This window comes from Oncorhynchus mykiss, chromosome 32, assembly GCF_013265735.2.
Source record: "Oncorhynchus mykiss isolate Arlee chromosome 32, USDA_OmykA_1.1, whole genome shotgun sequence".
Taxonomy (NCBI): domain Eukaryota; kingdom Metazoa; phylum Chordata; class Actinopteri; order Salmoniformes; family Salmonidae; genus Oncorhynchus; species Oncorhynchus mykiss.
In genome coordinates, this window is record NC_050572.1 from 9,279,669 (window position 1) to 9,300,988 (window position 21,320).

Genomic DNA, 21,320 nt, shown 5'->3' on the forward strand with positions numbered 1-21,320 from the left:
GAGGGAATGGCTCAGTGAACAGTAGAAACTAGTTGTTTTCTACAGAGGGGAATGGCTCAGTGAACAGTAGAAACTAGTTTTTTTCTACAGAGGGGTATGGCTCAGTGAACAGTAGAAACTAGTTGTTTTCTACAGAGGGGTATGGCTCAGTGAACAGTAGAAACTAGTTGTTTTCTACAGAGGGGAATAAACACATTACAACATTCACTTCGTTATGTCACAGTTCTTCTCACTGGCTTAGCGTTTTAGTTGAATGTCAAACAATGTGCAACAGGAGTTTCCAAAACAAAGCATACTTTAATATTTAATACTGCAGAGCTTATGGTAATGCAGTCACACTACAGGCCCCAATGACCAAATGTGCACATCACTGCATGTTCCACTGACTTCATCTTGGACTAGCCTTAGACTCCAATCGGAATGGCATGCTATGGTTGCAATGTCCAATAAAATAATTTTGCATGACACACACACACACACACACACACACACACACACACACACACACACACACACACACACACACACACACACGTCTAAGCCAGAGAGACTAAAAGTCCTGGAATGGTGTTTGGGCAAGAGGTGCTCAGGGATGGACCAAAACCAGAAATGGACCCTGGCGTTTTGAACATATGGCCCATTTCTTCCACTTATTACCTCATTATTAACCCAAAAATTATAATCCCCCCCCCCCCCCCCCCCCCCACCCCCAAAAAAAACAAATTTAGACAGGCCCACTGGGTAAAAAATTCACCAGCTCCTTCTGGCATTGGCCTGAAATGCCCTATGGATAATCAGCCCCTGGAGGTTCTCACTAAAGCTTTCGCCTCACTTAAATCAGCCATGTTGAAATCACCTGGGTTGATCTTCACAGCCATTCCGATGGGCTCAACTTTAAAGATCAAGGCCCTGTAGGAGAATGCCTCTGCCTGCTTTTGTAAAGAAAGATGAAACCTTCACCGTTGATGTGCGAACAAAATAACAGAGTAATAAAGACATCATAACTCAGCAGTAGTAAACCAGCCTTGACGTTAAGCTTCATATCGCCGCCTCTCCATTCGCTTTCCAATGCAGAGGGATTTCTAGGTTTCCTCCTATTCAGCATTAATCTATATGTATTTTTAGTCCCTTTCTGCTTCCTGTTTGATTTTGCAGGGTGTGCAAGGGAAAAAGACACCGACCATTGAAAGATGCTTGAGAAGTGAGGCTGCCAGAAAAGAAGAATCAAAACTCTAAACTCAGAGAAATAACTCACAGTTGAGTAATGGATATACATAACCTTAAATAACCTGTGTCGTCAGCATTCTAGTGAGGTGAACAAGATGGACAGGGGGCGGCAGGTAGCCTAGTGGTTAGAGCGTCGGGCCGGTTACCGAACGGTTGCTGGATCGAATCCCCGAGCTGACAAGGTAAAAGATCTGTTATTCTGCCCCTGAACAAGGCAGTTAACCCACTGTTCCCCTGAACAAGGCAGTTAACCCACTGTTCCCCTGAACAAGGCAGTTAACCCACTGTTCCCCTGAACAAGGCAGTTAAACCCACTGTTCCCCTGAACAAGGCAGTTAACCCACTGTTCCCCTGAACAAGGCAGTTAACCCACTGTTCCCCTGAACAAGGCAGTTAACCCACTGTTCCCCTGAACAAGGCAGTTAACCCACTGTTCCCCTGAACAAGGCAGTTGAACCCACTGTTCCCCTGAACAAGGCAGTTAACCCACTGTTCCCCTGAACAAGGCAGTTAACCCACTGTTCCCTTGAACAAGGCAGTTAACCCACTGTTCCCCTGAACAAGGCAGTTAAACCCACTGTTCCCCTGAACAAGGCAGTTAACCCACTGTTCCCCTGAACAAGGCAGTTAACCCACTGTTCCCCTGAACAAGGCAGTTAACCCACTGTTCCCCTGAACAAGGCAGTTAACCCACTGTTCCCCTGAACAAGGCAGTTAAACCCACTGTTCCCCTGAACACGGCAGTTAACCCACTGTCCCCCTGAACAAGGCAGTTAACCCACTGTTCCCCTGAACAAGGCAGTTAACCCACTGTTCCCCTGAACAAGGCAGTTAACCCACTGTTCCCTTGAACAAGGCAGTTAACCCACTGTTCCCCTGAACAAGGCAGTTAACCCACTGTTCCCCTGAACAAGGCAGTTAACCCACTGTTCCCCTGAACAAGGCAGTTAACCCACTGTTCCCCTGAACAAGGCAGTTAACCCACTGTCCCCCTGAACAAGGCAGTTAACCCACTGTTCCCCTGAACAAGGCAGTTAACCCACTGTCCCCCTGAACAAGGCAGTTAACCCACTGTTCCCCTGAACAAGGCAGTTAACCCACTGTTCCCCTGAACAAGGCAGTTAAACCCACTGTTCCCCTGAACAAGGCAGTTAACCCACTGTTCCCCTGAACAAGGCAGTTAACCCACTGTTCCCCTGAACAAGGCAGTTAAACCCACTGTTCCCCTGAACAAGGCAGTTAAACCCAATGTTCCCCTGAACAAGGCAGTTAAACCCACTGTTCCCCTGAACAAGGCAGTTAAACCCACTGTTCCCCTGAACAAGGCAGTTAAACCCACTGTTCCCCTGAACAAGGCAGTTAAACCAACTGTTCCCCTGAACAAGGCAGTTAACCCACTGTTCCCCCGAACAAGGCAGTTAACCCACTGTTCCCCTGAACAAGGCAGTTAAACCTACTGTTCCCCTGAACAAGGCAGTTAAACCCACTGTTCCCCTGAACAAGGCAGTTAACCCACTGTTCCCCTGAACAAGGCAGTTGACCCACTGTCCCCCTGAACAAGGCAGTTAAACCCACTGTTCCCCTGAACAAGGCAGTTAAACCCACTGTTCCCCTGAACAAGGCAGTTAAACCCACTGTTCCCCTGAACAAGGCAGTTAAACCCACTGTTCCCCTGAACAAGGCAGTTAAACCCACTGTTCCCCTGAACAAGGCAGTTAAACCCACTGTTCCCCTGAACAAGGCAGTTAACCCACTGTTCCCCTGAACAAGGCAGTTAACCCACTGTTCCCCTGAACAAGGCAGTTAACCCACTGTCCCCCTGAACAAGGCAGTTAACCCACTGTTCCCCTGAAAAAGGCAGTTAACCCACTGTTCCCCTGAAAAAGGCAGTTAAACCCACTGTTCCCTGAACAAGGCAGTTAAACCCACTGTTCCCCTGAACAAGGCAGTTAACCCACTGTCCCCCTGAACAAGGCAGTTAACCCACTGTCCCCCTGAACAAGGCAGTTAACCCACTGTCCCCCTGAACAAGGCAGTTAACCCACTGTTCCCCTGAACAAGGCAGTTAAACCCACTGTTCCCCTGAACAAGGCAGTTAAACCCACTGTTCCCCTGAACAAGGCAGTTAACCCACTGTTCCCCTGAACAAGGCAGTTAACCCACTGTTCCCCTGAACAAGGCAGTTAACCCACTGTTCCCCTGAACAAGGCAGTTAACCCACTGTCCCCCTGAACAAGGCAGTTAACCCACTGTTCCCCTGAACAAGGCAGTTAAATCCACTGTTCCCTGAACAAGGAAGTTAAACCCACTGTTCCCCTGAACAAGGCAGTTAACCCACTGTCCCCCTGAACAAGGCAGTTAACCCACTGTCCCCCTGAACAAGGCAGTTAACCCACTGTCCCCCTGAACAAGGCAGTTAACCCACTGTTCCCCTGAACAAGGCAGTTAACCCACTGTTCCCCTGAACAAGGCAGTTAACCCACTGTCCCCCTGAACAAGGCAGTTAAACCCACTGTTCCCCTGAACAAGGCAGTTAACCCACTGTTCCCCTGAACAAGGCAGTTAACCCACTGTTCCCCTGAACAAGGCAGTTAACCCACTGTCCCCCTGAACAAGGCAGTTAACCCACTGTTCCCCTGAACAAGGCAGTTAACCCACTGTTCCCCTGAACAAGGCAGTTAACCCACTGTCCCCCTGAACAAGGCAGTTAACCCACTGTTCCCTGGTAGGCTGGCATTGTAAATGAGAATTTGTTTTTAACTGACTTGCCTAGTTAAGTAAAGATCACGTATGCACTTTAAACAAAGTTTACACCCAGCCAGGCAAGAGCAGTTTTGTCCCAGTGGGGTATACCTGTCAGCATCCCAAATACCAGTACAGAGTCAATGCGGAGGCTATATACAGGGGGTACCGGTACAGAGTCAATGTGGAGGCTATATACAGGGTGTTACGGTACAGAGTCAATGTGGAGGCTATATACAGGGGGTACCGGTACAGAGTCAATGTGGAGGCTATATACAGGGGGTACCGGTACAGAGACAATGTGGAGGCTATATACAGGGGGTACCGGTACAGAGTCAATGTGGAGGCTATATACAGGGGGTACCGGTACAGAGTCAATGTGGAGGCTATATACAGGGGGGTACCAGTACAGAGTCAATGTGGAGGCTATATACAGGGGGTACCGGTACAGAGTCAATGTGGAGGCTATATACAGGGTGTTACGGTACAGAGTCAATGTGGAGGCTATATACAGGGGGTACCGGTACAGAGTCAATGCGGAGGCTATATACAGGGGGTACCGGTACAGAGTCAATGCGGAGGCTATATACAGGGGGTACCAGTACAGAGTCAATGTGGAGGCTATATACAGGGGGTACCGGTACAGAGTCAATGCGGAGGCTATATACAGGGGGTACCGGTACAGAGTCAATGTGGAGGCTATATACAGGGGGTACCGGTACAGAGACAATGTGGAGGCTATATACAGGTTGTACCGGTACAGAGTCAATGTGGAGGCTATATACAGGGGGTACCGGTACAGAGTCAATGTGGAGGCTATATACAGGGGGTACCGGTACAGAGTCAATGTGGAGACTATATACAGGGGGTACCGGTACAGAATCAATGTGGAGGCTATATACAGGGGGTACCGGTACAGAGTCAATGTGGAGGCTATATACAGGGGGTACCGGTACAGAGTCAATGTGGAGACTATATACAGGGGGGTACCGGTACAGAGTCAATGTGGAGGCTATATACAGGGGGTACCGGTACAGAGTCAATGTGGAGGCTTTATACAGGGGGTACCAGTACAGAGTCAATGTGGAGGCTATATACGGGGGGTACCGGTACAGAGTCAATGTGGAGGCTATATACAGGGGGTACCGGTACAGAGTCAATGTGGAGGCTATATACAGGGGGTACCGGTACAGAGTCAATGTGGAGGCTATATACAGGGGGTACCGGTACAGAGTCAATGTGGAGGCTATATACAGGGGGTACCGGTACAGAGTCAATGTGGAGGCTATATACAGGGGGTACCGGTACAGAGTCAATGTGGAGGCTATATACAGGGGGGTACCGGTACAGAGTCAATGTGGAGGCTATATACAGGGGGTACCGGTACAGAGTCAATGTGGAGGCTATATACAGGGGGTACCGGTACCGAGTCAATGTGGAGGCTATATACAGGGGGTACTGGTACAGAGTCAATGTGGAGGCTATATACAGGGGGGTACCGGTACAGAGTCAATGTGGAGGCTATATTCAGGGGGTACCGGTACCGAGTCAATGTGGAGGCTATATACAGGGGGTACCGGTACCGAGTCAATGTGGAGGCTATATACAGGGGGTACCGGTACAGAGTCAATGTGCGGGGGTGTAGGTTAGTAAGGTAATTGAGGTAATATGTACATGTAGGTAGAGTTAAAGTGACTAAGCATAGATAATAAACAGAGACTAGCAGCAGTGTAAAATAGGGGTCTGGGTAGCCATTTGATTAGCTGTTCAGGAGTCTTATGGCTTGGGGGGGTAGAAGCTGTTTAGAAGCCTCTTGGACCTCGACTTGGCACTCCGGTACCGCTTGCTGTGCGGTAGCAGAGAGAACAGTCTATGACTTGGATGGCTGGAGTCTTTGACAATTTTTAGGGCCTCCCTCTGACACCACCTGGTATAGTGGTCCTGGATGACAGGAAGCTTAGCCTCAGTGATGTACTGGGCCGAATGCACTACCCTCTGTAGTGCCTTGCGGTCAGAGGCCGAGCAGTTGCCATACCAGGCAGTGATGCAACCATGCTCTCGATGGTGTTGATGGTCGATGGTCGAACCTGTTGTTCTCATTGTGGTTATATCTCTGTGATCTTAATGCCAATGATTATGTTGTTTCTAAAATAGTTTCACATTTCCTTTGTTCTACTTATACAAGCTTAACTATTTTCATCAACTGTGTTTTCTTCCTGTCATGACTAGACATAAACTGACTCCAATTTCTTTCCCAGTGAAAACAACCTTCTCATTGCAGACTGTTCTCGCCTTCAACACAGTTAAATCCTCTTATCTTCCCTCTCCCTCCAAATACCATCCCTTCTCTCTCTCTCCCTCAAAATAACGTCTCTTCTCTCTCTTTCTCTCTCCAAATAACATATCTTCCCTCTCCCTCCAAATACCATCCCTTCTCTCTCTCTCCCTTCACATATCATCTCTCTCTCTCCCTCAAAATAACGTCTCTTCTCTCTCTTTCTCTCTCCCTCTCTCCAAATAACATATCTTCCCTCTCCCTCCAAATACCATCCCTTCTCTCTCTCTCCCTTCACATATCATCTCTCTCTCTCCCTCAAAATAACGTCTCTTCTCTCTCTTTCTCTCTCCCTCTCTCCAAATAACATATCTTCCCTCTCCCTCCAAATACCATCCCTTCTCTCTCTCCCTTCACATATCATCTCTCTCTCTCCCTCAAAATAACATCTCTTCTCTCTCTTTCTCTCTTCCTCTCTCCAAATAACATATCTTCTCTCTCCCTCTTCGTCCACATACAGTGCATTCGGAAAGTATTCAGACCCCTTGACTTTTTCCACATTGTGTTATGTTACAGCCTTATTCTAAAATGTATACAATAATTTTTTTCCCTCATCAATCTACACACATCACCCCATAATGACAATGAGAAAACAGGCTTTTAGAAATGTTTGCAAATATACATATATTTTAAAACAGATATCTTATTTACACAAGCTTTCAGACTCTTTGCTATGAGACTGTAAATTGAGCTCAGGAGCATCCTGTTTCCATTGATCATCCTTGAGATGTTTCTACAACTTGACTGGAGTCCACCTGTGGTACAATCAATTGATTGGATATGACCTGTCTATATAAGGTCCCCCAGTTGACAGTGCATGTCAGAGCAAAAAACCAAGCCATGAGGTCAAATGAATTGTCCGTAGAGCTCTGAGACGTGATTGTGTCGAGGCACAGATCTGGGGAAGGGTACCAAAAAAGAAGGGTACCAACACTTCCGAGAGCTGGCTGTCCAGCCTAACTGAGCAATCGGGAGAGAAAGGCCTTGGTCAGGGAGGTGACCAAGAACCCGATGGTCACGCAAACAGAGCTCCAGAGTTCCTCTGTGGAGATGGGAGAACCTTCCAGAATGACAACTATCTCTGCAGCACTCCACCAATCAGGCCTTTATGGTAGAGTAGCCAGACGGAAGCCATTCCTCAGTAAAAGGCACATGACAGCCTGCTTGGAGTTTGCCAAAAGGTACCTAAAGACTCTTAGACCATGAGAAACAAGATCTGGTCAGATGAAACCAAGATTGAACTCTTTGGCCTGAATGCCAACTTCACATCTGGAGGAAACCTGACACCATCCCTACGGTGAAGCATGGTGGTGGCAGCAATATGCTGTGTGGATGTTTTTCAGCGTCAGGGACTGGAAGACTAGTCAGTATCAAGGGAAACATGAACTGAGCAAAGTACAGAGAGATCCTTGATGAAAACATGCTCCAGAGCGCTCAGGACCTGACTGGGGTGAAGGTTCACCTTCCAACAGAACAACGACCCGAAGCACACAGCCAAGATAACGCAGAAGTGGCTTTGGGACAGGTCTGTGAATGTCCCTGAGTGACCCAGCCAGAGCCCTGACTTGAACCTGATCGAACATCTCTGGAAAGACCTGAAAATAGCTGTGCAGCAACGTTCCCCATTCAACCTGACAGAGCTTGAGAGGATCTACAGAGAATAATGGGAGAAACTCTCCAAATACAGGTGTGCCAAGCTTGTATTTTCATACCCAAGAAGACTCGAGGCTGTAATATCTGCCAAAGGTGCTTCAACAAAGTACTGAGTAAAGGGTCTGAATATTAAAATGTGATATTTCATTTTTTTTTTTTTTTTTTGCAAAAATGTCTAAAAACCTGTTTTTGCTTTGTCATTATGGGGTATTGTGTGTAGATTGATGAAGGGGGGGGAAGATTTAATCAATTTTAGAATAAGGTTTTAACATAAAATGTGGAATTTGAAAAGAATGTGAATTAAGACTACTGTGAATAGTGTCTTAATAATAAAGGAGTCTTTTTCTGCACCAGGTATGGTTGTTAAACATTTGCCAGATGTAAGTACAGAGAGATCCTTGATGAAAACCTGCACCAGAGCGCTCAGGACCTCAGACTGGGGTAAAGGTTCACCTTCCAACAGGACAACGAAGGCACGATAACATCTATTTCTCTCTCTCTCTCCTCAGCCTTGCATCAGTTGTCAAACTGAACCCAAACCAACTATGGCTAGCTTGTTTGTGCCCTCATGCAGGGTCAGCTGTTACTTCTCTACTAAGTAACATTACTTTATTTCAGCCACTGCATTAGGCTCCATCCCGAAAGTAGTGGACTACGTAGGGAATATTTAGGATGCACCCTATGGCAGGCTTTGGAATGGCCAGCATCAGAGATTTAAATGGGACATGTTTGAATCCATAATAAAATGTTCATAGATGTCTAAAGAGGGTCTGATATCCCCTGGGGTGTAAAGAGGGCTGTCGGTCTGATATCCCCTGGGGTCTAAAGAGGGTTGTCGGCCTGATATCCCCTGGGGTGTAAAGAGGGCTGTCGGTCTGATATCCCCTGGGGTCTAAAGAGGGTTGTCGGCCTGATATCCCCTGGGGTGTAAAGAGGGCTGTCGGTCTGATATCCCCTGGGGTCTAAAGAGGGCTGTCGGCCTGATGTCCCCTGGGGTGTAAAGAGGGCTGTCGGTCTGATATCCCCTGGGGTCTAAAGAGGGCTGTCGGCCTGATGTCCCCTGGGGTGTAAAGAGGGCTGTCGGCCTGATGTCCCCTGGGGTCTAAAGAGGGTTGTCGGCCTGATATCCCCTGGGGTCTAAAGAGGGTTGTCGGCCTGATATCCCCTGGGGTCTAAAGAGGGTCTGATATCCCCTGGGGTGTAAAGAGGGCTGTCGGCCTGATATCCCCTGGGGTCTAAAGAGGGTTGTCGGCCTGATATCCCCTGGGGTCTAAAGAGGGCTGTCGGTCTGATATCCCCTGGGGTCTAAAGAGGGCTGTCGGCCTGATGTCCCCTGGGGTGTAAAGAGGGCTGTCGGCCTGATGTCCCCTGGGGTCTAAAGAGGGTTGTCGGCCTGATATCCCCTGGGGTCTAAAGAGGGTTGTCGGCCTGATATCCCCTGGGGTCTAAAGAGGGTCTGATATCCCCTGGGGTGTAAAGAGGGCTGTCGGCCTGATATCCCCTGGGGTCTAAAGAGGGTTGTCGGCCTGATATCCCCTGGGGTCTAAAGAGGGCTGTCGGCCTGATGTCCCCTGGGGTCTAAAGAGGGTTGTCGGCCTGATATCCCCTGGGGTCTAAAGAGGGTCTGATATCCCCTGGGGTGTAAAGAGGGCTGTCGGCCTGATATCCCCTGGGGTCTAAAGAGGGTTGTCGGCCTGATATCCCCTGGGGTGTAAAGAGGGCTGTCGGCCTGATATCCCCTGGGGTCTAAAGAGGGTTGTCGGCCTGATATCCCCTGGGGTCTAAAGAGGGCTGTCGGTCTGATATCCCCTGGGGTCTAAAGAGGGCTGTCGGCCTGATGTCCCCTGGGGTGTAAAGAGGGCTGTCGGCCTGATGTCCCCTGGGGTCTAAAGAGGGTTGTCGGCCTGATATCCCCTGGGGTCTAAAGAGGGTTGTCGGCCTGATATCCCCTGGGGTCTAAAGAGGGTCTGATATCCCCTGGGGTGTAAAGAGGGCTGTCGGCCTGATATCCCCTGGGGTCTAAAGAGGGTTGTCGGCCTGATATCCCCTGGGGTCTAAAGAGGGCTGTCGGCCTGATGTCCCCTGGGGTCTAAAGAGGGTTGTCGGCCTGATATCCCCTGGGGTCTAAAGAGGGTCTGATATCCCCTGGGGTGTAAAGAGGGCTGTCGGCCTGATATCCCCTGGGGTCTAAAGAGGGTTGTCGGCCTGATATCCCCTGGGGTGTAAAGAGGGCTGTCGGCCTGATATCCCCTGGGGTGTAAAGAGGGCTGTCGGCCTGATATCCCCTGGGGTGTAAAGAGGGCTGTCGGCCTGATATCCCCTGGGGTGTAAAGAGGGCTGTCGGCCTGATATCCCCTGGGGTGTAAAGAGGGCTGTCGGCCTGATATCCCCTGGGGTGTAAAGAGGGCTGTCGGCCTGATATTCCCTGGGGTGTAAAGAGGGCTGTCGGTCTGATATCCCCTGGGGTGTAAAGAGGGCCTGATATCCCCTGGGGTGTAAAGAGGGCTGTCGGCCTGATATTCCCTGGGGTGTAAAGACGGTTGTCGGCCTGATATTCCCTGGGGTGTAAAGAGGGCTGTCGGTCTGATATCCCCTGGGGTGTAAAGAGGGCCTGATATCCCCTGGGGTGTAAAGAGGGCTGTCGGCCTGATATTCCCTGGGGTGTAAAGACGGTTGTCGGCCTGATATCCCCTGGGGTCTAAAGAGGGTTGTCGGCCTGATATCCCCTGGGGTGTAAAGAGGGCTGTCGGCCTGATATCCCCTGGGGTCTAAAGAGGGTTGTCGGCCTGATATCCCCTGGGGTGTAAAGAGGGCCTGATATCCCCTGGGGTGTAAAGAGGGCCTGATATCCCCTGGGGTGTAAAGAGGGCCTGATATCCCCTGGGGTGTAAAGAGGGTTGTCGGCCTGATATCCCCTGGGGTGTAAAGAGGGCTGTCGGCCTGATATCCCCTGGGGTGTAAAGAGGGCCTGATATCCCCTGGGGTGTAAAGAGGGCCTGATATCCCCTGGGGTGTAAAGAGGGCCTGATATCCCCTGGGGTGTAAAGAGGGTTGTCGGCCTGATATCCCCTGGGGTGTAAAGAGGGCTGTCGGCCTGATATCCCCTGGGGTGTAAAGAGGGTTGTCGGCCTGATATCCCCTGGGGTCTAAAGAGGGTTGTCGGCCTGATATCCCCTGGGGTGTAAAGAGGGCTGTCGGCCTGATATCACCTGGGGTGTAAAGAGGGTCTGATATCCCCTGTGGGCTAAAGAGGGTCTGATATCCCCTGTGGACGTTTCTCTTTTTATGAGCTCATCACTTACAGGCACATTATATCTCCAGGACGCTCTCCTCAAAGTACCGAGCTTGGAAAATCCCTAAAGCCCTTTGATATTTTAGAATAATCAGATATATACATCAGATATGTGAATAGTCAGACCTCTTACACACAATAAGAAGGATCATGAAACTATAATAGAAGTCAGACAGATCCCAGTTCAGTATGGATCAAGCCGGCAGATCAATTAGGTTATTGATCTGTTACAGAGGGTCTGTCGTAAGACTGGGGGTAGGTCCCAAATGCCACCCTATTCCCTATATAGTGCACTACTTGATTTGAGCATGATTTTAGCTTCGGCATTAAACATTCCATTTGGCCTCAGCCATTCTCCCTGTTGCACATTAGACGATCATGGTGGGGGTAAAATCTGTCAGGGCTTCTTAACTCAAGGCCTTTTAGAGCCATTTAGTCATTTGTCACAAGCAATGCAATATATATATATATTTTTGCAACTGCAGTTTTTAATGACGATCTTACTTCACATTTTGACCCTAAGTCCCCATGTTAAAATAGTTGTGTCATAATGGCTACTGAAATAATGACACTTATTATTGATGTATGGTGCCCGGGCAGGGATGACTTTCTGACCTTTGGAATGTGTGTGTGTGTGTGTGTGTGTGTGTGTGTGTGTGTGTGTGTGTGTGTGTGTGTGTGGGTGGGTGTTCTGCATGCGTACGTCCGGCTGTATTTCTGTGAGCCACATACTGTATCATCCATTATGAAACACAGTCAGGTCCTGGGAGGGTCTTCAGTGCAGTCACAACTGGGGATCACTAACAGAGAACAAAGTTAGCTAGCTAGGTATGTCTGAATGTCTGAACGCAACTGGCCATGTCTTGCAGAATGCAACTTCACTGAAGAAAGAAAGAAAGAAAGAAAGAAAGAGAAAGAGAGAGAAAGAAAGAAAGAAAGAGAAAGAAAGAGAGAGAAAGAGAGAGAAAGAGAGAGAAAGAGAGAGAAAGAGAGAGAGAGAAAGAGAAAGAGAGAGAAAGAGAGAGAGAAAGAAAGAAAGAAAGAAAGAGAAAGAAAGAAAGAAAGAAAGAGAAAGAAAGAAAGAAAGAAAGAGAAAGAGAGAGAAAGAGAGAGAAAGAGAGAGAGAGAAAGAGAGAGAAAGAGAGAGAAAGAGAGAGAAAGAAAGAAAGAAAGAAAGAGAAAGAAAGAAAGAAAGAAAGAAAGAGAAAGAGAGAGAAAGAGAGAGAAAGAGAGAGAGAGAAAGAGAGAGAAAGAGAGAGAGAGAGATGCTTATATACAGTATGCTTTTTTCAAAAAAACGATTTAATCCCAAGCAGTGAGGAAGAGTGAATGTGGGAATTATTGACAATGTCATCATGTGGCTGCTTGCTGTGCGGCAGCAATTCGGTGGACTAAAACTGTCTATTGGGGCATAATGTAGGCCTACCACCAAAACCAATGGAGCAAATCCCATAACATTTTCACATGGAAATAGCTTTTAATTTCTATGATATAGCCTAGCGTGTGTGGTGTTCAATGCAGGCCTACATTGCATGGCACTTTTTAAAAACGTTTTTTTTTTTTACGTTGTGAAGGGCTTGCCATTAATAGTTTTTTACTTGGTCTGTAACGCCGTGGGCCAAATAGGTGACTGTAAATTGCATTGTATTGTGCAGGATTATTATTACTATACAGAGAATTGGACAATGTCGGATCCTCCTCTGCCTGTTGGCTTATTTGCATATTCAAGCTGGTCTCAAAATACAACACTGCCCCTTTAAGGCCAAAGCTTTTTACCCGACTGGCGTTTCAAAACACAGCATGAAAATGTAGCCTACACGTTTTGTTATCTTGTAAGAAGCAGTAACTCCCCATTGCTGACCTATAATTATCTATAACTGGGCTAATAACTCGCCAACTAGCAATGAATATCAACTAAATGTACAAACGCGCGGCTCGGCGCTTCTGAACTGATCTGAAAAGCGCATTGAAAGGACAGCTCGTAGGTTACCCGCGCCAGTAGAATATTACTCGTTGCGGTCTGGTTCTGCCCACAACAAAATCACAGATTCAATCTTGCAAAGTTAGATTTGTTTTGGTTGTTGCATTGAAATGGGGCTGATATAATGATTTTTCGATCACAGAAAAAAAAAAAAAAAACGTCGATCTATATAGTGCGAACTTAATGAAGTCCAATCCCTTTGTGTCTCTGACCCGCCTGGCATTTTTTCTTCCGCCTGGAAGAGGTTTAGAGGGAACATTGCTGAGGGAGAATAATTAGTAAGTATGGTTACATGCACACAGTAATTCGGTTATTGTGGATAGTCAGATTAATATAATAATTAGATTAAAACGTTTACATGCTTTGCACGAAGAACGATTTCCCGTAACAATCCTATGTACATGGACACATCTGAAATTAGGTTTCCTGATGCCACTCTGATAAATGCAGAACATCGAAATAAATATTCTACCACTGCTACCATGTTATTTTTCAAGAGGAAATTTAATTCTGAGTTCGGACATATACTGTTTGTATTTGAAAACGATTTCTAAGACGCATACAGTCAGAAATCACTGACAGTTAAATGGGGAGGCTTGCGCAGCTGACCGCTGGAACGCCTCAAGGTGTTTACATGTCGAACTAATTCAAGGTGAATACATGTCCTAAAAATGTAAGGTGTTTACATGTCATAATAATTCAAGGAGAAGGGTGGAGGGGATGAGCTATGGGGGGAGGACATACAGGGCTGGGTTGGGTTGGGTTGGGTTGGGGAGGACAGACTGGGGTGGGGAGGGGAGGACAGACTGGGGTGGGGAGGGGAGGACAGACTGGGGTGGGGAGGGGAGGACAGACTGGGGTGGGGAGGGGAGGACAGACTGGGGTGGGTTGGAGAGGGGAGGACAGATTGGGGTGGGTTGGGGAGGGGAGGACAGATTGGGGTGGGTTGGGGAGGGGAGGACAGACGGGTGGGTTGGGGAGGACAGACTGGGGTGGGGAGGGGAGGACAGACTGGGGTGGGTTGGAGAGGGGAGGACAGATTGAGGTGGGTTGGGGAGGACAGATTGGGGTGGGTTGGGGAGGACAGACGGGTGGGTTGGGGAGGACAGACAGGGCTGGGGAGGGGAGGACAGACAGGGCTGGGGAGGGGAGGACAGACAGGGCTGGGGAGGGGAGGACAGACAGGGCTGGGGAGGGGAGGACAGACAGGGCTGGGGAGGGGAGGAGGGGCTGGCGAGGACAGACAGGGCTGGAGTGGGGAGGACAGACAGGGCTGGGGTGGGGAGGACAGACAGGGCTGGGGAGGGGAGGACAGACAGTGAAGGGGTGGGGAGGACAGACAGGGGTGGGGAGGGGAGGACAGACAGGGAAGGGGTGGGGAGGACAGACAGGGGTGGGGTGGGGAGGACAGACAGGGGCGGGTTGAGGGGGGGCCTGGTTGATGGGGTTAGAATATTCAGTTTGAATAACGGAGGCTTCGCCTCTCAACACACACACACCGCACAACACCAGAACAGCCTCTTCGTGACTGGAACGCTTAGACTAATGGTAAACAAACCACCTTCATACTGCACCAACTGGCCAAACACACACACACACAAACACCACAAACCAACCCAATATACACAGATATAGACAAAGTCGTAGTCAACCCTCTCTAACATAAACATGAACAAGCACGGAAAGAAAAACACCCATAAAACCTAAACGCCAAACACACCTGCTTCACAAACACTCACAGGAAACCTCCCAACCTCCCTCTAATCTGACAGTGTGTTTCGGTCTTAGTGGTGGTGGTGTGTTCGTCAGCTCAGCGATGGTATGGTTATCTAAACTGCCGCATTAGAAACTCTACTCAGGTGGAAATTAAATGAACTGTCCCTCAGGCTATGGAGTAGATGGATTCTCAGGGTGTATCACAAATGCCATCCTATTCCCTATACAGTGCACTGCTTTTAATAGGCTCTGCTAAAAAGTAGTGCACTACATAGGGAATAGGGTGCAATTTGGGACTGAAATACTCTCCCTGCTCCTAGTGCAGGCTGACTCATACAGCAACTGTAGCATCTAAAGAAGAACTGTCTCCCTCCCTTCACATCCTACCGTAGCATCTAAAGAAGAGGATGTTTCCCAAATGGCACGCTATTCCCTAAATAGTGCACTGTGTTTGACCAGGGCCCTATTCCCTAAATAGTCCACTGTGTTTGACCAGGGCTATATTCCCTAAATAGTTCACTGTGTTTGACCAGGGCTCTATTCCCTAAATAGTCCACTTTGTTTGACCAGGGCCCAATAGGGCTCTGGACGAAATAGTCCACTAAATAGGGAACAGGGTGCCATTTGGGACAAAGACCCTAGCTGTGTTTGAATACTCATTCTACCCGCACTAATCATACTATTTGTGACGTAAATGTAGTATGTAGTACGCTTATTAGTCATAGTATGGATATACATAGTATGTCAAAAGTTCCCGGATGTCATGCAACATTCGCTAAAATAAAAAGTATACAATAGGGAATAGGGGATATGTATGTATATATATATATATATATAAGCAATGGACACTATTTCCGTGCTCAGATCCCGTAATGCAATTCTACACAAATTCGTTGCTTTAATTAATTATGACAAATGTTAAGAAAATGTTGAGCAATGTAATAAAAGACGCGTGACAATAATAAGTTGCGTGACACGTTATGTTGGCTGACAATTTGTTAGCTACTCTATCCTTACGAACCGCTTAGCATATCATTACAGCAGTATGTACCGGGTATGTCAACTACCTACTGTAACGTTAGTTGGCTACTAGTACATCGAATTTACCCGTATATTTACTTTATGCTATCTAACTAACTACCCAACGTTTATTGACTTGATTATTCACGTCATTCATACCTTAGCTAAGGGGTATAGGGGTTTGGGTGTGTTCGTAAATTCGCTTTGGCTATCTACTCCGATTTCAGAGCACTCTCGTAACTGATGACTTTCCGAACGCTCAACACCTGTTGAATGTGGCCGGTGTCGGTAAACGTCGGCAAAAAAAGCGTAATTCAATTGTTGCCAGCAGCACAGTTACAGTCACCAACGCTCTGGATAACATGTAAACAGCCTAACCAGCTCTGCTAGGGGGAGTAAAATTGTCAGAGTGAGGAGTTCTCTCATTTGTGTCTGGAAGTAGCTCGCAAGTTAGCCAACGTTAGCCAGTTAGCTTGGGTGCTTGACTGACGTTGTGAGGTCAGAACGCTTGAATCCACGCTCCAAGAGCAACACTCTCAGAATTTACAAACAGACAATCTGACAACGCCCTGAATTTATGAATGCCCAGAGCGCACTCTGGCACTCCAGATTGAATATATGAACACACCCGAAGTCTAGCTAGTAATTCTTTCCGCTAGCAAGAGGTTGCATAGCAACAGCATCAACTTCCGGCTAGTACAGCATGTGAACCTGGGTAATTACAGTGTGTGATCTGATGGGTGGAGTCCAGGTGATCGAATCAGAACAGACAGCATGGGAACCTGGGTAATTACAGCATGAGAGAGTCAAAGACTGAGTCTTCTGCTGGTCGGTTGTGTCTTGAATCCTGATTTGACAGTGAGGAGTTTCAGAACACTGCAGAGCGCCAGCCCACTCCTCTTTCGCCCCCTCACACACACACACACACACACACACACACACACACACACACACACACACACACACTCTCTCTCATACATACACACACCCATGGGCCGTCTCCAGTTGCTCTCTGTGGGGGAGTGTGTGATGCTCCGTGATAATCATGAAAAATGAGACAAGCTGTAGAGAGAAGAAAGAGGAGCGAGAGAGACAGAAAGCGAGGGGGAGGGAGAGAGACAGAAAGCGAGGGGGAGGGAGAGAGACAGAAAGTGCGGGGGAGGGAGAGAGACAGAAAGCGCGGGGGGGAGGGAAAAAGAGACGAAAATAGAGGGGGACGGAGTAGAGAGAAAGAGAGAGGGGAGTATACCAGCATTTCCCAAACTCAGTTCTCGGGATCCCAAGGGGTGCGCGTTTTGTTCTTTGCCCTAACACTACACAGCTGAATCAAATGATCAAAGCTGGATGATTAGTTGATCATTTGAATCAGCTGTGTAGTGCTAGGGCAAAGAACAACACGTGCATACATTGGGATTGCGTGAACTGAGTTTGGGAAACCCTGGAGTGTACTGTAAGTTATTTCTGCCAGGAAAATCCATCTGTGTAGTCAGAGAGAGAAGTACAACAAGTAAAAGAGGGATAATACTATGATACAGCTGCACAATCCCATCTCATGGAACAGGAAAAACTGCCCCTGCCAGGGGAATGTCTTACTATTGATCTGTAACACTAATCTCAAGCTTCCTTCAAGTGAAGGGCTTGACTGTTGGCATAACCAAAGTTCTAGTCACAATGATGCTGTACTTTTACTAGGATTTATTTTTTTTTCTTCTGTTTTTCATCATGCTATTATCTAAGGAGTCAGGAGTGACTCTCCTCTTTCTGTGAGCCAAGTCATCAGCTTGCAAGGCTCCCTGCATCCCTGTGCGTGGGCATGCATCATCAAAGAGCGCCAGCTGGCTGTCATACAAGCAATGACCTGCATCCCTGTGCGTGGGCACGCATCATCAAAGAGCGCCAGCTGGCTGTCATACAAGCAATGACTTGTATGACAGTTGTGGATTCGCAGACCACCACGGACAAAAGGTAGGGGTGAAAAGATCTCCATTATAGTAAAAGCACTGGATCTATTATTTGCGGTCAGAGGGGAAAAAAATAAGGCTTTTATAAACCCGTTTCATGCAGTTCTACATCATTTTACACGACTGGAGACGAGCAGAATCTTTTTTTTTATTTTTTTTTATTTTTTATTTTTATTTTACCCCTTTTTCTCCCCAATTTCGTGGTATCCAATTGTCCAATTGTTGTAGTAGCTACTATCTTGTCTCATTGCTACAACTCCCAACTCCCGTACGGGCTCATGCGTCCTCCGATACACAACCCAACCAGCCGTACTGCTTCTTAACACGGCGCGTATCCAACCCGGAAGCCAGCCGCACCAATGTGTCGGAGGCTACACCGTGCACCTGGCAACCTTGGCTGGCGCGCACTGCGCCCGGCCCGCCACAGGAGTCGCTGGTGCGCACGACGCTAGGCCAATTGTGCGTCGCCCCACGGACCTCCCGGTCGCGGCCGGGCGCGAACCCAGGGACTCTGCAGTACAGCGCCCTTAACCACTGCGCCACCCGGGAGGCCTAGAATCTTTTTTAATAGCACAACAGAGCATGACAACAAATGAGCGCATGCTGCAGCACCGGATACATTTAGATTTCTATACAGGCTGTTGTTAAAAAATAAGATAAGTCTTAAGTTTGAAACACTGCTACGGTTTGGAACACTGCTAAGGTTTGGAACACTGCTACAGTTTGGAACACTGCTACGGTTTGGAACACTGCTACAGTTTGGAACACTGCTAAGGTTTGGAACACTGCTAAGGTTTGGAACACTGCTAAGGTTTGGAACACTGCTACAGTTTGGAACACTGCTACAGTTTGGAACACTGCTAAGGTTTGGAACACTGCTAAGGTTTGAAACACTGCTAAGGTTTGGAACACTGCTAAGGTTTGGAACACTGCTAAGGTTTGGAACACTGCTACAGTTTGGAACACTGCTACGGTTTGGAACACTGCTACAGTTTGGAACACTGCTAAGGTTTGGAACACTGCTAAGGTTTGGAACACTGCTAAGGTTTGGAACACTGCTAAGGTTTGGAACACTGCTACAGTTTGGAACACTGCTAAGGTTTGGAACACTGCTAAGGTTTGGAACACTGCTAAGGTTTGGAACACTGCTAAGGTTTGGAACACTGCTACAGTTTGGAACACTGCTAAGGTTTGGAACACTGCTACGGTTTGGAACACTGCTACGGTTTGGAACACTGCTACGGTTTGGAACACTGCTAAGGTTTGGAACACTGCTAAGGTTTGGAACACTGCTAAGGTTTGGAACACTGCTAAGGTTTGGAACACTGCTAAGGTTTGGAACACTGCTACGGTTTGGAACACTGCTACGGTTTGGAACACTGCTAAGGTTTGGAACACTGCTAAGGTTTGGAACACTGCTAAGGTTTGGAACACTGCTAAGGTTTGGAACACTGCTACAGTTTGGAACACTGCTACAGTTTGGAACACTGCTAAGGTTTGGAACACTGCTAAGGTTTGAAACACTGCTAAGGTTTGGAACACTGCTAAGGTTTGGAACACTGCTAAGGTTTGGAACACTGCAAGGTTTGGAACACTGCTACAGTTTGGAACACTGCTAAGGTTTGGAACACTGCTAAGGTTTGGAACACTGCTAAGGTTTGGAACACTGCTAAGGTTTGGAACACTGCTAAGGTTTGGAACACTGCTAAGGTTTGGAACACTGCTAAGGTTTGGAACACTGCTAAGGTTTGGAACACTGCAAGGTTTGGAACACTGCTAAGGTTTGGAACACTGCTAAGGTTTGGAACACTGCTAAGGTTTGGAACACTGCTAAGGTTTGGAACACTGCAAGGTTTGGAACACTGCTAAGGTTTGGAACACTGCTAAGGTTTGGAACACTGCTAAGGTTTGGAACACTGCTAAGGTTTGGAACACTGCAAGGTTTGGAACACTGCTAAGGTTTGGAACACTGCTAAGGTTTGGAACACTGCAAGGTTTGGAACACTGCAAGGTTTTCTATTAACTGTAAAAAAAAAAAATAAAAAAAAAAAGAGGAGGAAAAAACACAACAGAACGAGTCACAAATGAAGTATCTGATCATCAATGAATTCAAGAAAAATAAATGTGTTTAACACAGCAGCCGTATATCATTAGGGATGTCTATATGCACTTTTCTTTTTTTCCCTTGGGGAAACTATCATTGTCTAATGTATTCTATTTCATTCCATGATATTGTTGTTACAAAATAGATTTGTTTTTACTGTGATCAGGGCATGGGGATATAAGAGCATCTGCTAGGCTAAATTAATGAACTAGGCATGCATAGCTCACCACATGATCCTCAAACCAAAGACTGGCCAAACTCCTGTTTCTAAAAGGGAATTCAAAGGCACAGCAGAATGACTGTCTAGCCTAATAAGACACTGTTGAATGACTGTCTAACCTAATAAGACACTGTAGAATGACTGTCTAGCCTAATAAGACACTGAAGAATGACTGTCTAGCCTAATAAGACACTGTAGAATGACTGTCTAGCATAATAAGACACTGTTGAATGACTGTCTAACCTAATAAGACACTGTTGAATGACTGTCTAGCCTAATAAGACACTGCAGAATGACTGTCTAGCCTAATAAGACACTGCAGAATGACTGTCTAGCCTAATAAGTTTAATTATTATTATTTAACTCTAAGTCATTATTTTTTACATTTAATTTTAGACAGCCTAAATGCGATGTATATATGGGCTAAATATTATACAGTCTAATTGTATAGGCATGCTATTGAAGTGTTGTTGTTGAAGTGCTGTTGTTGATGACATGCTAGTTGTTGTTCAAATGCTGAGCGCCCCGTTGCCAACCTGTAGCGTGTCACAATGCCTCACAATTTATTTCTTAAATGGCAGGCTATAGCTTTGAAATAACACTAATAATACAGTCTAGGTAAGGCTACCTGGCCAGCTCCTGATTCATTTAGACTTAGTATGTTGTTTAATAGCCTGTTATGCATGTGGCATTAAAACTCCAGACTTGTAGCGCAGCCTCTGAATGTCATAGAGGCAGACCAAAGACATCCCATATGCATCTGAGTCACGTCTTTCCTCGGAATTGTTTACAGCTTTTTGTTGTCGCATAAATCATTGCAGACTTAAGCGTCGCCATAGACTGTTTTATATAATCAAGTCCATTATATCTTTCCTAAATCTTAAGATAACAAGGGGGTAGGGCTATGCTTTAAGCATCCATACCCTCACATACCCCTTCAATTCGAGCCACGGTTTTAACATAACACACAAAGCCCACTGACATTGAGATATTTAAGGAGTGCATGTTGGAATTGGTTGAGAAAAATCTTTGGATTGTGGACTACAATTTTTCTGTCAAACAGGTAGGC